At 42.7% G+C, this 17,497-nt stretch overlaps 1 pseudogene; it reads left to right on the top strand.

Annotated features, from left to right (window-relative positions):
• The first annotated feature begins 6,312 nt into the window (after positions 1–6,312).
• LOC132494820 (serine/threonine-protein phosphatase 6 regulatory subunit 3-like) lies at positions 6,313–16,130 on the top strand (annotated as a pseudogene).
• The last annotated feature ends 1,367 nt before the right edge of the window (positions 16,131–17,497 follow it).

Raw genomic sequence — 17,497 nt, forward strand, 5'->3', positions numbered from 1 at the left:
GTAAGCTGTGACAAAGTGAAAGAGCGGCATGGACATATATACACTACCAAATGTAAGGTAGAGAGCTAGTGGGAAGCAGCCGCATAGCACAGGGAGATCAGCTCGGTTCTTTGTGACCGCCTGGAGGGGTGGGATAGGGAGGGTGGGAGGGAGACGCAAAAGGGAGGGGATATGGGAACATATGTATATGTATAACTGATTAAATTTGTAAAATAAAAAAAATTAAAAAAAAAAAAAAAAAAAAAAAAAAAAAACAAAAACAGAAATACAGATCAATGGAACAAGATAGAAAGCCCAGAGATAAACCCATGCACCTATAGTCAGCTAATCTATGACAAAGGAGGCAAGAATATACAATGGAGAAAAGACAGTCTGTTCAATAAGTGGTGCTGGGAAAACTGGACAACTGCATGTAAAAGAATGAGATTAGAACACTCCCTAACACCATACACAAAAATAAACTCAAAATGGATTAAAGACCTAAATGTAAGACCAGACACTATAAAACTCTTAGAGGAAAACATAGGAAGAACACTCTTTGACATAAATCAGAGCAAGATATTTTTTGATCCTCCTCCTCTTAGAATAATGGAAGTAAAAACAAAAATAAACAACTGGGACCTAATGAAACTTCAAAGCTTTTGCACAGCAAAGGAAACCATAAACAGGACGAAAAGACAACCCTCAGAAAGGGAGAAAATATTTGCAAACGAATCAATGGACAAAGGATTAATCTACAAAATATATAAACAGCTTGTGCAGCTCAATATTAAAAAAACAAACAACCCAATCCAAAAATGGGCAGAAGACCCAAATAGACATTTCTGCAAAGAAAACATACAGATGGCCAAGAAGCACATGAAAAGCTGCTCAACATGACTAATTATTAGAGAAATGCAAATCAAAACTACAATGAGGTATCACCTCACACCAGTTAGAATGGGCATCATCAGAAAATCTACAGACAACAAATGCTAGAGAGGGTGTGGAGAAAAGGGAACCCTCTTGCACTGTTGGTGGGAATGTAAATGGATACAGCCACTATGGAGAACAGTATGGAGGTTCCTATAAAAACTAAAAATAGAATTAGCATATGATCCAGCAATCCCACTACTGGGCATATACCCAGAGAAAACCATAATTCAAAAAGATACATGCACCCCAATGTTCATTGCAGCACTATTTACAACAGTCAGGTCATGGAAGCAACCTAAATGCCCATCGACAGACAAATGGATAAAGAAGATGTGGTACATATATACAATGGAATATTACTCAGCCATAAAAAGGAACGAAATTGGGTCATTTGTAGAGACGTGGACGGATCTAGAGACTGCAATACAGAGTGAAGTAAGTCAGAAAGAGAAAAACAAATATTGTATGTTAACACATATATGCGGAACCTAGAAAAATGGTACAGATGAACTGGTTTACCGGGCAGAAATAGAGACAGAGATGTAGAGAACAAACGTATGGACACCAAGGGGGGAAAGTGGTGGGGAGTGTGGGGGGTGGTGTGATGAATTGGGCTGTTGGGATTGACATGTATACACTGATGTGTATAAAATGGATGACTAATAAGAACCTGCTGTATAAAAAAATAAATAAAATAAAATTCAAAAAAACCCACACGGTCTCCTACTAGAGAATGGACTTGAGGATATGGGGAGGGGGAAGGGTAAGCTGTGACAAAGTGAAAGAGAGGCATGGACATATATACACTACCAAACGTAAGGTAGATAGCTAGTGGGAAGCAGCTGCATAGCACAAGGAGATCAGCTCGGTGCTTTGTGACCGCCTGGAGGGGTGGGATAGGGAGGGTGGGAGGGAGACGCAAAAGGGAGGGGATATGGGAACATATGTATATGTATAACTGATTAAATTTGTTATAAAGCAAAAAAAATAAATAAATAAAACTCTAACAAAAAAAAAAAAAAAAAAAACACACGGTCTCAAAACTCCTGTATCATTATGAGATTCTGGACTTAGTATTTGTCAAACCATTGTTTCGACTGGAATGAACAGGCTGCACGAGGAAACTTAAAAATAATTTTTTTAAAAAGCAGACAAATTTCTACCAGTGTTACTATCAAGGCCAGGCAACATGTGCCTGTAAATGTGTTACTTGTGCCTGCCAGCATATCACCTGAAAGTGCTATCTTTAGGCAGGGCAGGAAGTGACACAGAAGAAAGGGGGGCTGTGGTCTTACCCACTTCAACAAGCACCAGGACCATCTACCAGAACAGCATACCCCGGGCTCTGGCACAATTGTGAGCCCAACTTCAGCAGCTTGCTATCAGTTCAGTGTGAGTGCTGTTTTGTAAACACATCTAATTTGGTTTTAAATTTTAATCCATAAAGTCATTACTAAAGGACTCCAGGCTGCTGAAATGATGAACCAACTGCTTCTAAAGCAGACAGAAAGGCACAATCGCCAGTCAGGGCTTTCTGTCCTCAGCTCCCTTCTTGGCCTTCAGTATTCCTCACATCTCTCAATTCCTTCTCAGCAAAGTGCTGACTTTCCCTGTGCATGGTCTCCCACTCACTGAAGATTTTCTGTTGCTCTCCACATGTTCTCTCTGTCTCTGTCTGTGTCTCTCTGTCTCTCTGTCTGTGTGAATGTGTCTGTGTGTCCCTCTCTGTCTTTCTCTGACACCATGTCTCTCTTGTCTCTGTCTTTGATACAGACACACACGCACACACACACACACATATACACTTGCACACACTGAAGTTCTTTGCCTCTTTCTGACCCAGTATTCCAGTCACTGCCCCCTTTGCTATTCCAATTTAATCTACTTCTCTAACATAAACAGTCTTCTTTAACAAAAAGGTCAGGCTGACTGATTTGCGGGAAAGAAATTGTCTTAAAGAGCCAATGGCAGGGAACATAGCTGACCGACAGATGGACTGACCAACCCAAGGGACGGCCAGCATCTCAGCTCTTGCCCTCCTTTGAGTACTGTTCTCATGGGTGATTACCCAGAAGAGGAGAGGGTTTTTTTCAATGGAGAAATCAAAAGATGGATCTTTCAAAACATGGCATACGATAAAATTTGGTTTCTTTAACAAACTATGTTTCAAACCCGATTCTAAGGGATTGATGAATTTTAACCCTTCATGTTCACCCTTCATAACAACCCTGTGAGGATGGTATTACTCCTCTCCTCCATTTCCCCGGAAACAAGCACAGAGAGGTCAAGCAACTTGCCCCAAGTCACACAACTAGAAAGTGACAATCAGGATTTCCACCCAGATAGTCTGTCTCCAGAGTCCATGCTTTTGACCGCTAGACTCCGATGCTTCTTATTTGATTGACTGCATTTTTGTCTAATTAACAGAGAGGAAATTTTGCATTCATATTTTATGCATTCTATCTACTATTAAAGCAAAGTTCTCTCTATCAGGGAAAGTAGATGACTGATTTACCCTAGTGGGTAATTATTACCGTATCTACCCTACTGAATAAATATTTATTCTACTGTGCAAATCAGTTATTGCTCAAAAATCCTGTTTATGGCCCCCACCATTAATAACACGTGTTGACTAGAGATACTCTACGTAAACCTCTCACCTTCTTTCACCCCATTCCTTCTGTCAGTCCACATACCTAACCATATAGAGTTCCCTTTCCAAAAAGCAGCTTCTTGATGAACCATTCGCAAGGACTTTGCCCTACTGCTCAGTGAGGGTTAGTAGCATCCTAGAGCAGCACAGCAGATATGGCCCTGAAGACCCAACACAGAGGCCCAGGAAGCTTCCCTAGAGAAGAATCCATGTTGATCTCGAAACTCTCCATGTTCCGTGCTGCTCTCTGATAATCTACCTCACTTCCTTTGATTCAAAGTTAAAGTGGGCAAAATAAACCCTCGACCATTTGGCAAGGCCAGGAGAGACCGTCTGTTCTTTTCTGTAATAATAATAATAATAATATTTTCTGTTTGCAGGACTGGTGTTTTCAGTGACGTTTCTTCCAAAGTATGCTTCGTTTTAGGATCTTAAAACCCAAAGTCCCCAGGATATTTTTCCCTTTCAAAAATGAATGGTTCGGGCTTCCCTGGTGGCACAGTGGTTGAGAGTCTGCCTGCTGATGCAGGGGACATGGGTTCGTGCCCCGGCCTGGGAGGATCCCACATGCCGCGGAGTGGCTGGGCCCGTGAGCCATGGACACTGAGCCTGCGCGTCCGGAGCCTGTGCTCCGCAACGGGAGAGGCCGCAACAGTGAGAGGCCCGTGTACAGCAAAAAAAAAAAAAAAAAAAAAAAAAAAAAAATGAATGGTTCCACTTTTCATTTAAGGTACAGTTTAGAAAGAAGCAGGCTGTGAAACCAATTAACTAATTGGAAATCACTTAATGACTGTGGCAGCATTTCAGAATTCCAGTGTCGGTTCACAGCAGTCAAGAGAAATTGCTTTCCAATATTATGATAAGGTAAGCAAGCTGTGGAGGTCTCACCCAGGGCAGCCGAAGGCTGCTGTGAGAGACAATAAGCTCTAATCCACCCACCAAAATAACAGCGATGTTATAGCATGGAACTCAGTCATTGGAAAGTAAGCAAAACATAAAAATCCAAAGATATGCAAAGATCTGCTGAGAATAAATGTGTGGCTATAGTTCCTTGCTATGATTTTTGAGAGCTTCCATTCTTCACATTAGACATTATGCAGTTGAAATTGCTCTCTCTGAGAAAGCCAGACATGGGGGGAAGGAGAGATGACAGGAGGAGGGGAAAAAAATAAGAGAGTAAATGTTCACCCTACAACACCTGTCCAATTAATTGTTTTAATATGAATAGAGTTTCTGTTCACATTAGGGAAATAATCCAGTTAACTGCTCAGTTAACAAAGCCAGAGAAAATAAATTACCCCAAACACAATATTTTATTTGTTTGCCATTTGCTTGTTCCAAGGTAGTAAGTTCTCTTAGCATATCTCTAAATAGCAAAGTTCATGAGAACCAAAATCATCACTGTCGAAAACAGTACCAGCCATCTCTAATAGTACACGTAATTCCTTTTTTACTTTATTTTAAAAGAAAAGCACAGGGATACACATAGGTCTGGGTGGTTTTAAATCGCTTTGCAGTGGACCATTGGTTCTCATTTCTCCTAGACCTCAGAATTATTTTGTGAGTATGGCAAATCTCTTCACCTCTCTTTGCCTTAGTTTACTCAGCTGTAAAATGGTCTGACACCTATTCAAAGAAACAGGTATTCAGAGGACGGTTGAATTCTGCAAACATAGAGCCAGGCTGCTATAAATTCTTCCAGCAATATCAAACTTTTACTTTTTCTTCCCCAGGGATACAGTAAGTTTGGGCAACACTCTATCCCAGAGATATTTACTGTTGTTTTCAACGACAGAAATTCTCTACACATGCTTGTCACTCCACTGCCAGCATGTGGGTTTCACCTAGACCCCAGCTTTATTAACTCTGTAACGATGAGCAGTGTAGATGCCTCCTCCACTGGGTACCGCCTTAGATGCTTGCTTTGTACCCAGTCAAGACCCAAAGGAAGGAAGACATTCTCTTTTCAGGCTGCAGCAGGAAGAAAGACAAGTGCCACTCACACAAATCGCTATGCCAACCATTAACCTGCCAGACCATAGGACCATGCTAGCCCTGTTCTCCCACCTGCCCCAGATATCAGGTGCTCATTCAAAGCACGCTCCACTTTGTAGAGCCTCACCCCTGGAGGTTCTTCACCCACAAAACACCCAGGACAAGGAGGGCAACATTAAAACTATAATAAAGGGACTTCCCTGGTGGTCCAGCGGTTAAGAATCCGCCTTCCAATGCAGGGGACGCCGGTTCGATCCCTGGTCGTGGAACTAAGATCCCACATGCCATGGGGCAGCTAAGCCTGCATGCTCTAGAGCCCGCGTGCCGCAACTACGGAGCCCGCACACTCGACAGCCCGCACACCACAACTAGAGAGTAGCCTGCGCGCTGCAATGAAGATCTCGCGTGCTGCAACTAAGACCCTATACAGCCAAATAAATAAATAAATAAACATTTTTAAAAAAACTATAATAAACTGATGATTCTTCCTTTAAAACAATGCTTTGTTCTGACTTGGGGGGGAACAATTGTTTAACTTATTGCCTTTCTTGGGATTTCATTTCTAACCTGCATTCTAGCAAATGACATCCTACTAATACCAAGATTATACCAAGACAAGAGGGCTGATAAACTAATTTTAACTACCAGTGAAGATAATCAATAAGTAAAGCAGATTTTGGGCGCTTCGCTGATGGTGTCGGTGAGCGCGTTTCCCGCCTGAGCGCAACTAGCGGCGAGTCACAGGCACCTCCAGGTGGACGGAATGAGTCCTTGGATGTACCTGTGTGTCCTGACATTTCAACCTCGGAGCTTCGTGTAATTTTCTCGGTGGTACAGGATGGCTAGAGTGGCCTGGAGTTGTGTACTTCCCTTTCCTCATGCGGAAGGTTAGAGGGGGCTAGAGTTGGATATTTCCCTTCCTCCAGGGGAACTTCTGTTTCATGTCGACCACTCCACTTTATTCTGCTAATCTGCTAATGCAGTAAATTGGAAGACAACCGTTGCCAGGATAACCTGTAATGGGCAAGGAGCCACAGAAAAGAAAACATTTCTTTTAATTTTTAAACTTGGTTTGAAAGAGCAGCATGTTTTGGAAATTTGATCTTCACTCATCATCCCACATAGACACACTTCTAGAAAGAGAAGATGTAACACTGAAGGAGTTGATGGATGAGGAAGATGTTTTACAGGAATGTATAGCTCAGAACTGCAAACTTATAGAGTTCCTGTTAAAAGCAGAATGTCTCGAAGATTTAGTCTCATTCATTATTGAAGAACCACCTCAAGACATGGATGAAAAGATCAGATACAAGTATCCAAATATATCTTGTGAGTTGCTCACTTCTGATGTCTCCCAAATGAATGATAGACTGGGAGAAGATGAATCCTTGCTAATGAAATTGTATAGCTTCCTCCTAAACGATTCCCCCTTGAACCCACTACTTGCCAGTTTCTTCAGCAAGGTGCTAAGTATTCTTATCAGCAGAAAACCAGAACAGATTGTGGATTTCCTAAAGAAGAATCGTGACTTTGTGGACCTTATTATGAAGCACATAGCAACATCGGCCATCATGGACTTGTTGCTCAGGCTCCTGACATGCATTGGGCCCCCACAGCCCAGGCAGGACGTGCTGAATTGGTTAAATGAGGAGAAAATTATCCAGAGGCTTGTGGAAATAGTTCATCCATCGCAAGAAGAAGATCGGCATTCAAATGCATCACAGTCACTTTGTGAAATTGTTCACCTGAGCAGAGACCAGATGTTACAAATTCAGAACAGTACAGAACCAGACCCCCTGCTTGCCACTCTAGAAAAGCAAGAAATTATAGAGCAGCTCCTATCAAATATTTTCCACAAGGAGAAGAATGAATCGTCCATAGTCAGCGCAGTCCAGATATTGTTGGCTTTACTTGAGACACAGCGACCAACATTTGAAGGCCATATAGAGATCTGCCCACCAGGCATGAGTCATTCAGCTTGTTCAGTCAACAAGAGCGTTCTAGAAGCCATCCGAGGAAGACTTGGATCGTTTCATGAACTCCTGCTTGAGTCACCCAAGAAAAGTGTGATGAAGACTATGTGGGGCGTGCTGGACCCTCCCGTGGGCAACACCCGGTTGAATGTGATTAGGTTGATATCCAGCCTCCTCCAAACAAATACCAGCAGTATCAACGGGGACCTTATGGAGCTGAATAGCATTGGGGTCATATTGGACATGTTCTTCAAATACACATGGAATAACTTTTTACACACACAAGTGGAAATCTGTATTGCACTGATTCTTGCAAGTCCTTTTGAAAACACAGAAAATAGCACAATTACTGATCAAGACGCCACTGGTGACAATTTGTTATTGAAACATCTCTTTCAAAAATGTCAATTGAAGGGACTTCCGGGTAAGATGGCGGAAGAGTAAGACGCGGAGATCACCTTCCTCCCCACAGATACACCAGAAATACAGCTACACGTGCAACAACTCCTACAGAACAACTACTGAACGCTGGCAGAAGACCCCAGACCTCCCAAAAGGCAAGAAACTCCCCACATACCTGGGTAGGGCAAAGCAGAGAGATTCCCGCAGAGAGGAGCGGTGCCGAGCGGCACTCACCAGCCCGAGAGGCTTGTCTGCTCCCCCGCCAGGGCGGGCGGCGCTGGAGCTGAGGCTCGGGCTTCGGTCAGAGCACAGGGAGAGGACTGGGACTGGCGGCGAGAACTCAGCCTGAAGGGGGCTAATGTGCCACAGCTAGCCGGGAGGGAGTCCGGGAAAACTCTGGAGCTGCCGAAGAGGCAGGAGACTTTTTCTTCCCTCTTGGTTTCCTGGTGCGCGAGGAGAGGGGATTAAGAGCGCCGAGTAAAGGAGCTCCAGAGACGGGCGCGAGTCGCGGCTAAAAGCGCGGAGCCCAGAGACGGGCGTGGGACGCTGGGGCTGCTGCTGCCGCCTCCAAGAAGCCTGTGTGCGAGCGCAGGACACTGTCCACACCGCCCTTCCGGGAGCCTGTGCAGCCTGCCACTGCCGGGGTCCCGGGATCCAGGGGCGGCTTCCCTGGGAGAACGCACGGCGCGCCCCGGGCTGGTGCAACATCACGCCGACCTCTGCCGCTGCAGGCACGCCCCGCACTCCGTGCCCCTCCCTCCCGCCCGGCCTGAGTGAGCCAGAGTCCCCGAAGAGGCTGCTCCTTTAACCCTGTCCTGTCTGAGCGAAGAACAGACGCCCTCCGGCGACCTACACGCAGAGGCGGGGCCAAATCTAAAGCTGAGACCCAGGAGCTGTGAGAACAAAGAAGAGAAAGGGAAACCTCTCCCAGCAGCCTCAGAAGCAGCGGATTAAAGCTCCACAATCAACTTCATGTACCCTGCATCTGTGGAATACATGAATAGACAACAAATCATCCCAAATTGAGGAGCCAGGAGTCAGTGCTGTGCCTCTGAGGTGGGAGAGCGAACTTCAGGACACTGGTCCACAAGAGACCTCCCAGCTCCACATAATATCAAACGGCGAAAATCTTCCAGAGATCTCCATCTCAACACCAGCACCCAGCTTCACTCAACGACCAGCAAGCTACAGTGCTGGACACCCTATGCCAAACAACTAGCAAGACAGGAACACAACACCACCCATTAGCAGAGAGGCTGCCTCAAATCATAAAAAGTCCGCAAACACCCCAAAACACACCACCAGACGTGGACCTGCCCACCAGAAAGACAAGATCCAGCCTCATCCACCAGAACACAGGCAGTAGTCCCCTCCACCAAGAAGCCTACACAACCCACTAAACCAACCTTAGCCACTGGGGACAGACACCAAAAACAACGGGAACTACGAACCTGCAGCCTGCAAAGAGGAGACCCCAAACACAGTAACATAAGCAAAATGAGAAGACAGAAAAACACACAGCAGGAGAAGGAGCAAGATAAAAACCCACCAGACCTAACAAATGAAGAGGTAATAGGCAGTCTATCTGAAAAAGAATTCAGAATAATGATGGTAAAGATGATCCAAAATCTTGGAAATAGAATAGACAAAATGCAAGAAACAGTTAACAAGGACCTAGAAGAACTAAAGACGAATCAAGCATCGATTAAAAACACAATAAATGAAATAAAAAATACTCTAGATGGGATCAATAGCAGAATAACTGAGGCAGAAGAACGGATAAGTGAGGTGGAAGATAAAATAGTGGAAATAACTGCTGCACAGCAAAATAAAGAAAAAAGAATGAAAAGAACAGAGGACAGTCTCAGAGACCTCTGGGACAACATTAAACGCACCAACATTCGAATTATAGGGGTTCCAGAAGAAGAAGAGAAAAAGAAAGGGACTGAGAAAATATTTGAAGAGATTATAGTTGAAAACTTCCCTAATATGGGAAAGGAAATAGTTAATCAAGTCCAGGAGGCACAGAGAGTCCCATACAGAATAAATCCAAGGAGAAATACACCAAGACACATATTAATCAAACTGTCAAAAATTAAACACAAAGAAATCATATTAAAAGCAGCAAGGGAAAAACAACAAATAACACACAAGGGAATCCCCATCAGGATAACAGCTGATCTCTCAGCAGAAACTCTACAAGCCAGAAGGGAGTGGCAGGACATACTTAAAGTGATGAAGGAGAAAAACCTGCAACCAAGATTACTCTACCCAGCAAGGATCTCATTCAGATTTGATGGAGAAATTAAAACCTTTACAGACAAGCAAAAGCTGAGAGAGTTCAGCACCACCAAACCAGCTTTACAACAAATGCTAAAGGAACTTCTCTAGGCAAGAAACACAACAGAAGGAAAAGAACTACAATAACGAACCCAAAACAATTAAGAAAATGGGAATAGGAACATACATATCAATAATTACCTTAAATGTAAATGGACTAAATGCTCCCACCAAAAGACACAGACTGGCTGAATGGATACAAAAACAAGACCCATATATATGCTGTCTACAAGAGACCCACTTCAGACCTAGAGATACATACAGACTGAAAGTAAGGGGATGGAAAAAGATATTCCATGCAAATGGAAACCAAAAGAAAGCTGGAGTAGCAATTCTCATATCAGACAAAATAGACTTTAAAATAAAGACTACTAGAAGAGACAAACAAGGACACTACATAATGATCAAGGGATCAATCCAAGAAGAAGATATAACAATTGTAAATATTTATGCACCAAACATAGGAGCACCTCAATACATAAGGGAAATATTAACAGCCATAAAAGGAGAAATCGACAGTAACACAATCATAGTAGGGGACTTTAACACCCCACTTTCACCAATGGACAGGTCATCCAAAATGAAAATAAATAAGGAAACACAAGCTTTAAATGATACATTAAACAAGATGGACTTAATTGATATTTATAGGACATTCCATCCAAAAACAACAGAATACACATTTTTCTCAAGTGCTCATGGAACATTCTCCAGGATAGATCATATCTTGGGTCACAAATCAAGCCTTGGTAAATTTAAGAAAATTGAAATTGTATCAAGTATCTTTTCCGACCACAATGCTATGAGACTAGATATCAATTACAGGAAAAAAGCTGTAAAACATACAAACACATGGAGGCTAAACAATACACTACTTAATAACGAAGTGATCACTGAAGAAATCAAAGAGGAAATTAAAAAATACCTAGAAACAAATGACAATGGAGACACGACGACCCAAAACCTATGGGATGCAGCAAAAGCAGTTCTAAGAGGGAAGTTTATGGCAATACAATCACACCTTAAGAAACAGGAAATATCTCGAATAAACAACCTAACCTTGCACCTAAAGCAATTAGAGAAAGAAGAACAAAAACATCCCAAAGTTAGCAGAAGGAAAGAAATCATAAAAATCAGATCAGAAATAAATGAAAAAGAAATGAAGGAAACGATAGCAAAGATCAATAAAACTAAAAGCTGGTTCTTTGAGAAGATAAACAAAATTGATAAACCATTAGCCAGACTCATCAAGAAAAAAAGGGAGAAGACTCAAATCAATAGAATTAGAAATGAAAAAGGAGAAGTAACAACTGACACTGCAGAAATACAAAAGATCATGAGAGATTACTATAAGCAACTCTATGCCAATAAAATGGACAACCTGGAAGAAATGGACAAATTCTTAGAAATGCACAGCCTGCCAAGACTGACTCAGGAAGAAATAGAAAATATGAATAGACCAATCACAAGCACTGAAATTGAAACTGTGATTAAAAATCTTCCAACAAACAAAAGCCCAGGACCAGATGGCTTCACAGGCGAATTCTATCAAGCATTTAGAGAAGAGCTAACACCTATCCTTCTCAAACTCTTCCAAAATATAGCAGAGGGAGGAACACTCCCAAACTCATTCTACGAGGCCACCATCACCTTGATACCAAAACCAGACAAGGATGTCACAAAGAAAGAAAACTACAGGCCAATATCACTGATGAACATAGATGCAAAAATCCTCAACAAAATACTAGCAAACAGAGTCCAACAGCACATTAAAAGGATCATACACCATGATCAAGTGGGGTTTATTCCAGGAATGCAAGGATTCTTCAATATACGCAAATCAATCAATGTGATACACCATATTAACAAGCTGAAGGAGAAAAACCATATGATCATCTCAATAGATGCAGAGAAAGCTTTTGACAAAATTCAACACCCATTTATGATAAAAACCCTGCAGAAAGTAGGCATAGAGGGAACTTTACTCAACATAATAAAGGCCATATATGACAAACCCACAGCCAGCATCGTCCTCAATGGTGAAAAACTGAAACCATTTCCACTAAGATCAGGAACAAGACAAGGTTGCCCACTCTCACCACTCTTATTCAACATAGTTTTGGAAGTTTTAGCCACAGCAATCAGAGAAGAAAAGGAAATAAAAGGAATCCAAATCGGAAAAGAAGAAGTAAAGCTGTCACTGTTTGCAGATGACATGATACTATACATAGAGAATCCTAAAGATGCTACCAGAAAACTACTAGAGCTAATCAATGAATTTGGTAAAGTTGCAGGATACAAAATTAATGCACAGAAATCTCTGGCATTTCTATATACTAATGATGAAAAATCTGAAAGTGAAATCAAGGAAACACTCCCATTTACCATTGCAACAAAAAGAATAAAATATCTAGGAATAAACCTACCTAAGGAGACAAAAGACCTGTATGCAGAAAATTATAAGACACTGATGAAAGAAATTAAAGATGATACAAATAGATGGAGAGATGTACCATGTTCTTGGATTGGAAGAATCAACATTGTGAAAATGACTCTACTACCCAAAGCAATCTACAGATTCAATGCAATACCTATCAAACTACCAATGGCATTTTTCACAGAACTAGAACAAAAAATTTCACAATTTGTATGGAAACACAAAAGACCCCGAATAGCCAAAGCAATCTTGAGAACGAAAAATGGAGCTGGAGGAATCAGGCTCCCTGACTTCAGACTATACTACAAAGCTACAGTAATCAAGACAGTATGGTACTGGCACAAAAACAGAAAGATAGATCAATGGAACAGGATAGAAAGCCCAGAGATAAACCCACGGACATATGGTCACCTTATCTTTGATAAAGGAGGCAGGAATGTACAGTGGAGAAAGGACAGTCTCTTCAATAAGTGGTGCTGGGAAAACTGGACAGGGACATGTAAAAGTATGAGATTAGATCACTCCCTAACACCATACACAAAAATAAGCTCAAAATGGATTAAAGACCTAAATGTAAGGCCAGACACTATCAAACTCCTAGAGGAAAACATAGGCAGAACACTCTATGACATAAATCACAGCAAGATCCTTTTTGACCCATCTCCTAGAGAAATGGAAATAAAGACAAAAATAAACACATGGGACCTAATGAAACTTCAAAGCTTTTGCACAGCAAAGGAAACCATAAACAAGACCAAAAGACAACCCTCAGAATGGGAGAAAATATTTGCAAATGAAGCAACTGACAAAGGATTAATCTCCAAAATTTATAAGCAGCTCATGCAGCTCAATAGCAAAAAAACAAACAACCCAATCCAAAAATGGGCAGAAGACCTAAATAGACATTTCTCCACAGAAGATATACAGACAGCCAACAAACACATGAAAGGATGCTCAACATCTTTACTCATTAGAGAAATGCAAATCAAAACTACAATGAGATATCATCTCACACCAGTCAGAATGGCCATCATCAAAAAATCTAGAAACAATAAATGCTGGAGAGGGTGTGGAAAAAAGGGAACACTCTTGCACTGCTGGTGGGAATGTGAATTGGTACAGCCACTATGGAGAACAGTATGGAGGTTCCTTAAAAAACTACAAATAGAACTACCATATGACCCAGCAATCCCACTACTGGGCATATACCCTGAGAAAACCATAATTCAAAAAGAGACATGTACCAAAATGTTCATAGCAGCCCTATTTACAATAGCCCGGAGATGGAAACAACCTAAGTGTCCATCATCGGATGAATGGATAAAGAAGATGTGGCACATATATACAATGGAATATTACTCAGCCATAAAAAGAAATGAAATTGAGCTATTTGTAATGAGGTGGATGGACCTAGAGTCTGTCATACAGAGTGAAGTAAGTCAGAAAGAGAAAGACAAATACTGTATGCTGACACATATATATGGAATTTAAAAAAAAAATGTCATCAAGAACATAGGGGTAAGACAGGAATAAAGACACAGACCTACTAGAGCATGGACTTGAGGATATGGGGAGGGGGAAGGGTAAGCTGTGACAAAGTGAAAGAGCGGCATGGACATATATACACTACCAAACGTAAGGTAGATAGCTAGTGGGAAGCAGCCGCATAGCACAGGGAGATCAGCTCGGTTCTTTGTGACCGCCTGGAGGGGTGGGATAGGGAGGGTGGGAGGGAGACGCAAAAGGGAGGGGATATGGGAACATATGTATATGTATAACTGATTAAATTTGTAAAATAAAAAAAAAAAAAAAAAAAAAAAATGTCAATTGATAGAACGAATACTTGACGCCTGGGAAATGAACGAGAAGAAACAAGCCGAAGGAGGAAGACGGCATGGCTACATGGGACACCTGACAAGGATAGCCAACTGCATCGTGCACAGCACTGATAAGGGCCCCAACAGCGCCTTAGTACAGCAGCTCATCAAAGATCTTCCAGACGAAGTCAGGGAGCGATGGGAGATGTTCTGCACAAGCTCCTTAGGAGAAACTAACAAGAGGAACACGGTAGATCTAGCCTTTTCTGATTATCAGATGCAACAAATGACGTCCAATTTTATTGACCAGTTTGGCTTCAACGATGAGAAGTTTGCAGATCAAGATGACATTGGCAATGTTTCTTTTGATCGGGTATCAGACGTCAACTTTACTCTCAATACAAATGAAAGTGGAAATGTTGCCTTGTTTGAAGCATGTTGTAAGGAAAGAATACAGCAGTTTGATGATGGTGGCTCTGATGAGGAAGATATCTAGGAGGAAAAACACATTGCATTTACACCAGAATCCCAAAGACGATCAAGCTCGGGGAGTACAGACAGTGAGGAGAGTACAGACTCTGAAGAAGAAGATGGAGCAAAACAAGACTTGTTTGAATCCAGTAGTGCCAACACAGAGGATAAAATAGAGGTAGACCTGAATGAACCGCCCAGCTGGTCAGCCAGCTTTGATGTCCCCATGGAGACAGCGCTCGGGGCTCCCTTAGACTCTGTGGGCTCTGACGTCTGGAGCGCAGAGGAGCCGGTGCCGACTAAGGAGACGGGCTGGGCTTCGTTTTCCGAGTTCGCGTCTTCCCTGAGTACAAAAGACTCTTTAAGGAGCAGTTCTCCAGTGGAAATGGAGACCAGCACGGAGCCAGTGGGCCCGCTGGCTTCCAGTGTAGCTGCACTGGCAGTGCAGCCGGAAGCGCCAGGCAGCGTGGCCGTGGAAGGCAGCTCTGACGGAGAGGAGGATGCAGAAAGTACAGACAAGGTAACTGAGACAGTGATGAATGGCGGCGTGAAGGAAACTCTGAGCCTCACTGTGGATGCCAAGACAGAAACTGCGGTCTTCAAAAGTGAGGAAGGAAAACTGTCTACCTCTCAAGATGCTGCTTGTAAAGATGTGGAGGAGAGCCTGGAGACGGCAGAGGGGAAGTCTGCAGCCCCCCGGCCCCGCAGCAGCAGCCCAGAGCAGAGGACTGAGCAGCCGAGCATGCCGGGCGATGCGGCAGTTAATGGCCCCGTATGATGAGCGCGCTCCGCTGCCGCCGCCGCTGCTGCTGCTGACCGGGGACCGCAGGCGCCACCGTGCGGGGTCCAGGGCTGCGTCGGGAGCCCGTCGAGCCACCGCTGCTGCACTCACTCTGCAAGGGATCAGGACCAGCAACCTTTATATTCTAGAGTCTAAGACGTTGTACAGAGAAACCCAGAAGTGTACAAATATTGCACATTGACAAATACCAAGAATTTTTGCGTATGTTTATATTGTATTGTTCTAAATAATGGGTAGCCTGTGAAATAAGATCTTGCCACCCATGTAATAATAGTAGTAATACTATAGTTAAAATGGCTGTAAGAATAGTTTTATAAAAGTGAATACACAGAAAAAAAAAAAGTAAAGCAAAACATGGAATGTAATGATATACTGGGGAAGCCACCGCACCCAGAATTTCCTGAATGTGAGTCGAACTCATGAAATAAGAGGGAAACATTTTCATCTTCTTAATAAAAGAAAAACCTCCGAAATATCAAAGGAGAAAAACCCTGCAAATGAACCTTTCAGATTGATTCAGAACATTTTCCAAGATGAGGCACCTGAAGAAAAACATGTGATTCAGGGTGATAGCATCCTGAATCTTCTCTGTCCCACTTATGGCACGTTGCTCACTGACCCAAAGGTGAGGCTCTACCCACAAAGACAGGCTGAATGCCAACTTGTACAGCCTCATTTGCAAAGCCCGGCACTCTGGAGCTTAAACATCCCCGCTTAACAAGTGGTGAGCAATTTAGTCCACTGCATGTAGATGAGACAAAGGCCAAAGTCTAACAATAGCTAACCCTCTCTCTGAGTCCCTGAATTAGCGAACGTTATTACAAAAAGAAAATATACTTTTATCTAGGTTGTTCCTTTTTCCCTCTGCTGTCTTCTGTGGCTTTGCCTATAAGCTCACGGTTTGTAGTTAAATCGGACAATTACTGAGCGAGAAGTGAATCATTAATGAACAGTCGCCGTAGATGTTTAGGAAACTGTGACCCAATCATCGAACGGAGAAGTGAACCAATGAAATAAATGACTTGTTCCACTCATTACCTGATCAGCATTTGTTTAGAGGTTCCTAGGTGCCCTATCAAAATTCTAATCAGTTCTATTTAAATTACATTTTTTTGCACTGCATTGTTATAAATGCTAATTTATGCCTAGAATGGAAGAGCTTTATTTCTTACCTCCTGAAGAAATGGATGAATAAAAACATACTTCTACGGGGCATAAAAGATGATCAAGGGTTCAGGGATGATTGGATTTGGCACTTGCCAAATCACATCCTGAAACTCGGAGCTGAAGCTTTAGGGGAAAACAAGGACATTCAGATCTTCCCACAACAAAGCTGCCCCTCGAGGAGGAAGAGGAATGTCACAGCAGAGTCCCTGCATCCACCACTGGGGACTTCCTGCTCTTGGGGATGAGAGCAGCTTTGGAGAGTGAGGAAGAAAAAGAAAGGGAAATTGTCACCGCCTGAGAAAAATGATCCCCGAAATCTTAAAAGCAGATGGTTATTTCAGAATCTCTGGGCCACTTCTCTGCATTGAGGAGAATTTCTCTGAACCTGGTACCCCATCTGTTTTTGCCAAGATGCCCACATCCACCAGCCTGCAGGAGGTGACCGAGGTACCATAGCAAATGGTTCCCCCATATCTCCTTCTACAATTAGTTCGGCCTCCAATGTTAATGCCAAAGTGCCACTCT

Source organism: Mesoplodon densirostris, chromosome 1 (assembly GCF_025265405.1).
Source record: "Mesoplodon densirostris isolate mMesDen1 chromosome 1, mMesDen1 primary haplotype, whole genome shotgun sequence".
In the NCBI taxonomy this organism is placed as follows: domain Eukaryota; kingdom Metazoa; phylum Chordata; class Mammalia; order Artiodactyla; family Ziphiidae; genus Mesoplodon; species Mesoplodon densirostris.